The 8,552-nt window shown below is 37.0% G+C and overlaps 1 non-coding gene across 1 annotated transcript; it reads left to right on the plus strand.

The window, feature by feature from the left end:
- Positions 1–2,321: 2,321 nt before the first annotated feature.
- LOC111746840 lies at positions 2,322–2,425 on the plus strand. Its single transcript, XR_002783274.1, has one exon. It is a non-coding gene; the product is annotated as a U6 spliceosomal RNA (small nuclear RNA).
- Positions 2,426–8,552: the final 6,127 nt, after the last annotated feature.

Below are 8,552 nucleotides of genomic sequence, written 5' to 3' on the forward strand. Positions count from 1 at the left end.
GTTTGCAACATGGCTGTAAGAAATACTTATTTTGTAAAATGTGTATTTCATAGTACAATGCGTAATCTTATTTCAGTGTTGTTTTATCCCTCTTCTATCCCAGTTCTTACCTTAAATCATGCTTCACTCAATCACCTTTTAAAGTTACATGAAATGGCTTTTCTTCATCCTCCCACTTTGTAGGTGAGAACACTGAGGCGCTGAGCCGGAACTGTGGGGATTTACCTCAGGTCACTTACAGGAATGTTGGCCTGCCAAATCATGTAACACTAGCTGAAGTCTCTCCCTGGCTTCATAAAGAAGTGAAAACATTTGGATTGCTTTTCTTAGTTCTCATGATAGATACCAAATAAAAACAAAATGTCTCAGATTCTTTTCATAATGAACTGGAATTTAGGGAAATTTACTAAAAATTCTTCTTTGAGAGTCCATACTATTTTTGGAAAAACAGTTTATGATAGCTGCAGTTTAAGAATGATATAGCTGTGATGAACTGATCAGAAACTGATGTGTTGCTGCTTCAGCAATAACCAGCCATCTTTCCTCTCCTTTCTTGCTCGCAGTGAATCCTTAGTGCCTGATGTGGTTCCTCTCACAAACTTCTTTTGGGGCATTTAACATGGTGGTTAAGCAATTCGAGCTAGGCACTTTGATACGTAATAGTCCTTTGTGGTTTCCCCTTTTCCTTTGCAAATGTTGAGTTTAGGGGTTTAAGAATGCAGATGTCATCAACCATAATGAAAAAGAATCAAACTTATATAAAATGTTTGACAGTGAAGAGTGGATAAATAAGAGCTAAGAAGGCAGACATCCTCATTCTGGATGCCTAGCAAGGGGCTGTCCAAACATTTGGGTTAGGGAATGGTATATGGAGTTAAAAATGGTGAAATATATTTCTCCTCATTATCCTTTGTTGAAGCCCACTAAAACTACAAAAATAATGAAAGAGGGAAAACTCCCACCTCCCGTGAAAGAACTCCCGCAACAACCGTGAAATGCAGGTGCACACTGAGAGCTGACCCCACCCCCCTTACACCTCGAATATGTATTTTTCCCACAAGTGCCACAGTCTTTAAAGGAATATTCTTGGTTAGAGCGATCCGATATAACATCAGGACAGGCCACTAGAGAAGCAGAGAATACTCCTGTAGAGACCCAGTTTCTGTCTAGGAGGTAGAGGTGGGGATAGACCAAGGCATCCTTACCATTTATATGATCTCTGACCTAGCTTCTTAAGGTGCAGCCTTAGAGGTGAAATGAGAGAAACAGGTGTATAATAGCAATAGGCAGAGGGCTTTGCATCAATTCTCTTGAATCCTGAGAGCTGAAGGGAGATAAATGCCTAGAGAAAGCAAAGGAAATAACAGATTTGGTGAAAGGGCATTTAGAATAATACAAGGGGAAGTTCCCCAAGGAACATAGGACCTAAGTATAAAAAAAAGTCCCCTCTTCAAAGGAACGTAAACAAAAGGCAGATCAAAAACGAATTCCCCGCCAAAATTTCTCCCAAACAATGAGCAAATAGTTTCCTTCTGATCTTTAAGAAATCTTCCTTTTTAAAAGGATGAAGAATTACAAAAGTCCATAGAAGAGAGAGAAACAAAAGAAGGGGAAAAAACCGGCAGAGCTCATTAAGGAAATAGAAGTCAACTATTAAAACTGTACAGAAAAAGTCACCTTAAAATCAATTAAAAATGGAGTAACAAATTGAAAAACAGAGATCTAACAGGCTTGAAGAAATTAAACAAAATAAAATGGAAGACAGTATATTAAGTTGAATCATATGAAATTGTAATGTGCAATTATTTTTGACCTACAAAAAAGGCAGTTTCTTATCGTTCAAACTTACACATCTTTCCCATGTTGACCTACAAGAATGGCATTTTCATATGGTTCAATCTAATAAAAGTGCTGAGGAAATGACAGAATCAACAGAAGAAGGAAAATTCTCTGAACTAGCTTTTAATCTCAGAGGACAATAGAGCAATTTCTAGAATGTTCTAAGAGAAAGCAACCCCAGAATTTTATATCTGGCCTAGCTACCCTTTAAGAATAGACAAAATTATGAATATTCTCGAGCATAGGTGAACTTAAAGAATAACACTTATGAGACACCTTAAAATTTTTTTAATTTACAACGTCGATTAAAAAAAACCCCTTAATGTAGAAATAATATAATAAAAACTAAAAGTGTCCTAATTTCTCATCTTTCATAATAAAGGAATATTAGATATTGTCTGAAGGTGAAACGTACTAACCTCTATGTTTTTTGTAATCTTTTAACTCAATCTAGATAATTCTTTTAAAAATAACTTCATCGCCTGCTTCAGCAGCACATATACTGGAAATTGGAATGATACAGAGAAGATTAGCATGGCCCCTGCACAAAGGTGACACACAAATTCATGAAGTGTTCATATTCTTGAAACTAATATAGTATTGTATGTCAACTATAACTGAAAAATAAATTTAAACAATAACTCCAGTGGTAAGAAAAATCTGAAGTTCAACAATTCATTTTTACTTTACCTAAAGTAAAATTGATTCTAACACTTTTTCAAAAACTCTAGAGGGGAGGGGGAAGGTAGGTGAGGTTAAATAGGGGCAAATATATAATGACAGAAGGAAATGGAACTTCGGGTGGTGAACACAAAGCCATATACATTGAATTGTACATTTGAGACATATAATTTTATTAAACAATGTCACCCCAAATCATTTAATAAAATAATTTTTAAAACTTTTTTACTTGGAAACAATTACCAATTTACAGGAAGTAGTAAAGATAGTATAGATCTTTTTTTATGAGTTTGTTTTGTTTTAGATTCCACATATAAGTGAGATCATATAGTATTTGCCATTCTTTCTGACTTATTTCACTTAGCACAATACCCTCAAGGCCCATCCATATTATTGCAAAAGGCAGGATGTCCTTCTTTTTTATGACAGAATAATATCCCATTTTATAAATATACCACAATTTCTTTATCTATTCATCTATCATTGGATACTTAGTTTGTTTCCATGTCTTGGCTATTGTAAATAATGCTGCTATGATCATGAGGGTGCAAATATCTCTTCAACATTGTATTTTTTTTAAGTTCAATATTTATATTTGGTTCTTATCTGTGTTGGTGTCCTCATTCACTTTGAGCTCTTCCTGGTTCTTGGTATGATAAGTGGTGTGTGACTGAAACTTGGACATTTTGGTACTATAAGATTCTAGATCTTATTTAAATTTTGTATTTTATCCGACACTGCTCAGACCTCTGACACCATTCTAGTGGGTGAAAAAGAGTGCCACCTTGTTATTGCCAGATCAGGGTAGAAGTCCAGGATTTGACAGTGGAAAGAGAGATGATGGGGAGTTGTTACTTCTGGGTGGAGATGGGCTTTTAGGTTCTGCATTCGACCTGAAAGTGAAGGGGCATCTTGTTATTGCTTTCCCTATGGGCTCCTCTGACTCTGAGGATGGGATGGCCTTGTTACTGATGAGCTGTGGTGGAAGTCCTCACCCTCCACCTGGCCACCTCTGACACCATCATCCCAGTGGGAGGGAGAAGGGCAGTCAATACTGCCAAGCAGGGATAAAAGAGCAAACTCCCCGTGTGGTCCCCACTGACACTGTGGGGGCTTGGAGGGCTCTTCACAACTCCTTCTCTCTTATTACTTCGTGGGTTTGGGGGCAGCTGGGACACATCATTTGCAGTCTGGCAAGTGTAGAAGTCTAAGCTTTCCAATTGGCCTTTGGTGGTGGTGGAGGAGGTGTCACAGTTTTTTCCTTTGATATTTGGCTGGAGTAGAATGGTTTTGTCAAACTTTCTATCTTGCTAGGCTGCCCCTTTCCTGGTCTTTTAAGCTAGAGAGAACAGGCTTTTCTTGAGGTTTTAGTTTAGTCTGTGCCCATTGGCATTTTTAGGTTGCTGGCTCCTCTAGTATGTAGTCTGGGACACATGATGCAAAAAGAAAACCCAGGGACCTAACTACTATGATGTTGTTCTTGGGTCTGAGGTCCTAGCCAGCCAGTCTGCCTTTCAGTTTTATTATTATGCTTGGGAGGTACGTATATACACACATATATATGTGTATGGATCTTGGAATGTGTATATTTATGTATCTTGGAAGATTTTATATATATATAAAACATTCCAAGGCTTTTAGTTAATTTAAATGGAAAGTATAGAAAAAGTATGTCTATTCTATCTTCTTGAAACTAAGCCTAATATTTTTAATTTATGATATATGATGTGATTCCATTTTTTCTAAAATTATTTCTTTCTGCCTATATATATACCTAGAAAAATGTTCACTTTGCTAAAGATGATCATTTCTGGGTGGTAAGATTATAAGGGAATTTTTTTTTCGTATGTTGTTTAAATTTTTAATTGTAAGATTATCATTTTTTCAAAAGCAAATTTTTTTTTAAGTGTGTGGTTTGAGGGAAGGTTGGCATATATTTAATGTTCCCAAAGAAATGTCTACAACCTAGAAAACCCAGTAAACCACTTTCTGAGTTATCATAATCAATTTAAAAGAATTCTCTTTTCCTCTTGTCCACTAATATGATTTACCTCTCATCACCATTTGGCAATTTGAATGTCTAAGAGGGGCAGTTTATTGGTTTAAAAAAGCAGTTCTTCAACAGGAACACTATGGGTGTATGTGCTCTCTCAAAATGTAAATGAAATTTTAGGCAAATGTGAAAAGACTACATTGACATTAAAAAATCATGACATTGTGAATGTACTGAATGCCATTGAATTATTCACTTTAGAATGAGCAATTTTGACTTATTTAGACTAAGCAATTTACATTATGTGAATGGCACTTCAATTTAAAAAAAATACGAGATTCTTTTAAATATGAGATTCTTTTAAAAACTATGTACTCTCAAAAAAAAAAGAGTTTTATTCATTTTTAAATGATCCACCAAAAGAGTTAAGTAGTAAGCCTTGCTAATATTAAATATTCCAATATACACTCAAAAACTTTATTTACAGTAAAATTTTAGGCACTCTAGTATAAAATAAGGTTGCCTATAAATGCATCTTTGCCCTCATGCAAAAGAATATTTCACTTGGCCCTTGGAGGTGGGTCTCCGATTTCCTAAAAAATTCGGAATTCTGAAGTGAAGGACCTGTTATTTGGTACCCTTCAATTGAATTCCAAGGAAACTAATTACTACACGTGTCTCTAATAAAGTTTTGCCATAAACATCTGTGGGAAATCTGAGAGCATCTTGTAGATGAGGGATATTTAATTTGCAGGCCTTATTGGCTGTTTACCCCTGAAGTGTTAGGTTCCCTTCTGGTAATGAGTTGAGTTCTTTAACACATTTTTCCTAAGGAGTCTGGAGCACCCTAGGGATTGGTAAGGGGGGGTGCCTTTCACTTTTTAAGGCTTGGTTTGAATCTAACCCAGGTTAACCTTGCGACCCTAAATTGTTGTGTGAAATAATGTGGTAATCTCAGTCCTGCCTTAAGGAAGCCCTTTTCGCATGGAAATTGGCACTAATTGGTCTTCCTGTTGACAGGCTTAGCTGAGCAGCTCATGATTGACTGGGCAGTGAGAAGAGAAACTAAATTACCCCACCTCAGCTCAGTATGTTGGCTGGAGCTATCAATTCTCTCCTCTTTCAGCGCATCCAACATATAAAGCAACTGGGATGGACCAGGAGGCCCCAAAGGCCTACCATTTGCAGACTAAGAATACTTACCCTATGTCTGGCCCTGTTTTGTAAAGCAGAGTCTTGACACTCACAGGGCTTTAGGCCAGGATTCTGCAAACTTTTCTTCTAAAGGGTCAGCAAGGAAATGTTAGGCTTCGCAAAACATACAGTCTCTGTTGCAAACCCTCAACTCTGCTGACAAAAGCAGCCATAGAGAATACATACATGAATGAGCATGGTGGTGTTCCAATAAAACTTTATGGACACTGAAATTTGGATTTCATATGATTTGCACAAGTCAAGAAATACTATTCTTTTTTGGATTTTTTTCCCCAATCATTTAAAAATATAAAGATCATTCTTACCTTGCAGGCTATACTAAAACAGGCAGTGGGCCAGATTTGGTCTGCCACCCATAGTTTGCCAATTTCTGCTCTAGACAAAGAATTGGAGATCTCCCTCACTTCCACTGCTTGCCCAACCACTAACTAGCAATGGGACCCTGGGCACTTGCCTAACTTCTGTGCTCCTCAGTTTTATCAAGTATGTTTTGACAGAATGGGAGGAATAGGAACAGATGAAACAAAAAATTTTTTTAGCTATAATAATAGATTTCCTGATTCTATTATAGGAACAGATGTCAGCCCAAGCCATGTTATGTATGGGAAATGGAAATTGTACTTAAAGAAAATAAATAGTAAATAAATCTTAGTATTATCAATGTAGATCTTTGTCCTAATACAAGGAACAATGTCACAACTCCAACAGCCAGCAAAATTTGTAGCCTCCTAACTCTATTTGAAGATTCATACAATTTCTTTCTAGTTTTTCCAGTGCGGCTATTTTCCTTTCCTGGGGTTTGGTTTGTTTTTGGTGGATGGGGAGCAGATGAAGCCAGAGTTTATTGCAAAAAAGATCTTTTTCTCCTTCGATGGTGTTATTTTGAAATATTAACTTTTTTTGTCTTATTGGTAAGAATATATATATGTTTAGTATAATTTATAAGCACTCTGCTATCCAGACGTACCTTATTATGAGGTGATGACTGAAGATTAGTAATCATTTTTACAAAAGAGCAGAAAAGAAAATCACCAATTTATCCAACATACTGATACACATACACACACACACACATATAAACAATGGAGACATTTTAAGAGCCTATTCACTTTTCGTAAATCATATTTTATATATTCCTTCATTTTTCCCTTTGTTCTTTATATCACATATCCAGTCAATGTTCAAATTTCTAATAAATTGTTTTACATTTGGTTTGTTCAAATTAGGATCCAAATGAGGTCCACACTTTCCATTGCATCGGCTGACACACCTCTGGGTCTCTTCTAAGCTCTCTCTTCCACTGCTTTGTTTTCCTTGTCATGAATTTGTTATGAAGTCTGTGATGTTTTGAAAAACACTAGCTTGTAAGCTATCAGAATTAATGGAAAAGCCAAGCTTATCTTTATGTCTTCCTTCTTATTACTCAAAGTACCTAAAATTTAGCAGACCCCATAAGTATTTTTTATTGTATTGTAGATACTTCTGAAAAGTCTCATATTTTATTTGTATTATTTGTATAATGGTGAATGAACTACATATGTTTAGTCCTAAACCAGGGTTGGTTGGTACCAACTTGAACGTCTAGCCCTTCTCTGTCACACTTTTCTTCTTTACTATCTTGTTTAGGGAGCCATTTTCTTTCTTTTGAGCAGTGCTATGTGTATGTGTGTGTGTGTGTGTGTGTGTGGCGGGGGTGGGGGAAGGACATTTTAGAGCACAGGTATAGATTAATAAGAAGTAATCCTGGATTCCTGCTGTTAAGAAACTTAAACAGCTGGTTAAGGTAGATTATGAAAAGGGGGAAAGCACCAGTCAGTTTCCCAATTCATGTGAATTTCAGTGTGTGAGGGAGATGCCTTAGCATCTTTTCTTCCCCGCCTCCATAAGAGTGCAGAGGAAATCTGTAGCTAGAAGGCAGGGGGCCTGGCTGGAAACAGAGTTCCTTTGAGATCTGGGAACCCGGAGCGGGGCCAACTCATCTTTTATCTAATTTGCATGTAAATGGTGGGATATGAGGCCCAGCTTTACACCCTCTGCCCTAATAAAACTGAAGAGAAGTGGTTTCTACTTTAAAACCCTAAAACTGGTTTGGGCATCTTGCCGCAGGTCTTCATATTTCGATTTTATTTATTTTTGGGGAGTGGGGATTGTGTGTCAGGAGAGAGTTAATCTGATTTTCCACGTTTCAAACAATAAGAATTTTGCTGATTTGCTCCAGGCACTTAGTTGCATGCCTTCTTGACAGGCTGGTGCTCCAGCTTTCTATTAGAAGTAATTTTTTTCTGGCTTTGAGATCTGCCCCCTGACCCTGAGTCTAATGGGGAAGTAGAGTAATGGAGTCTCTTCATTTTGGTTAGAAAGCTTATTGGCTTTGATGGTCCCAGTGCAAGACAGCCAGCTAGCTGCCTTATCTTCTTTTAAACCTAAAGTTATCGGGGGCCTTTTTTTATTGTATGATTTTTGGAAAGTATAGAAAAGCTCAAAGAAATAAAAATTGCTTATAATCCCACCACCTAGAAATAATTTCTGTTAACATCATTATTCTAGTTCCCTACTCTCTAAACAAAAATGGGATTATAGGGTGTTTTAAATGTTTTATAGGTGTTTGTTCCTTTAATGAAGGGAGGAGCAGAGTGATAAGAAGTTTGTATTGGCTCCTGACAGACACTTCCTGGCCAAAATTTGGTCTGATTCCTCTGAGCTCTTTTCTCAACCTTGGGCCCCATCCTGTCTTCTGCCTGCCCAGCCCAGTCTTAGCAAGAATCCATCTGTCAGTTTAGTGCAAATCTACCACCCTTGATATCTGATCTTGCTCAATATCTGG

Source organism: Pteropus vampyrus, unplaced genomic scaffold (genome assembly GCF_000151845.1).
Source record: "Pteropus vampyrus isolate Shadow unplaced genomic scaffold, Pvam_2.0 Scaffold202, whole genome shotgun sequence".
Classification (NCBI taxonomy): Eukaryota; Metazoa; Chordata; class Mammalia; order Chiroptera; family Pteropodidae; genus Pteropus; species Pteropus vampyrus.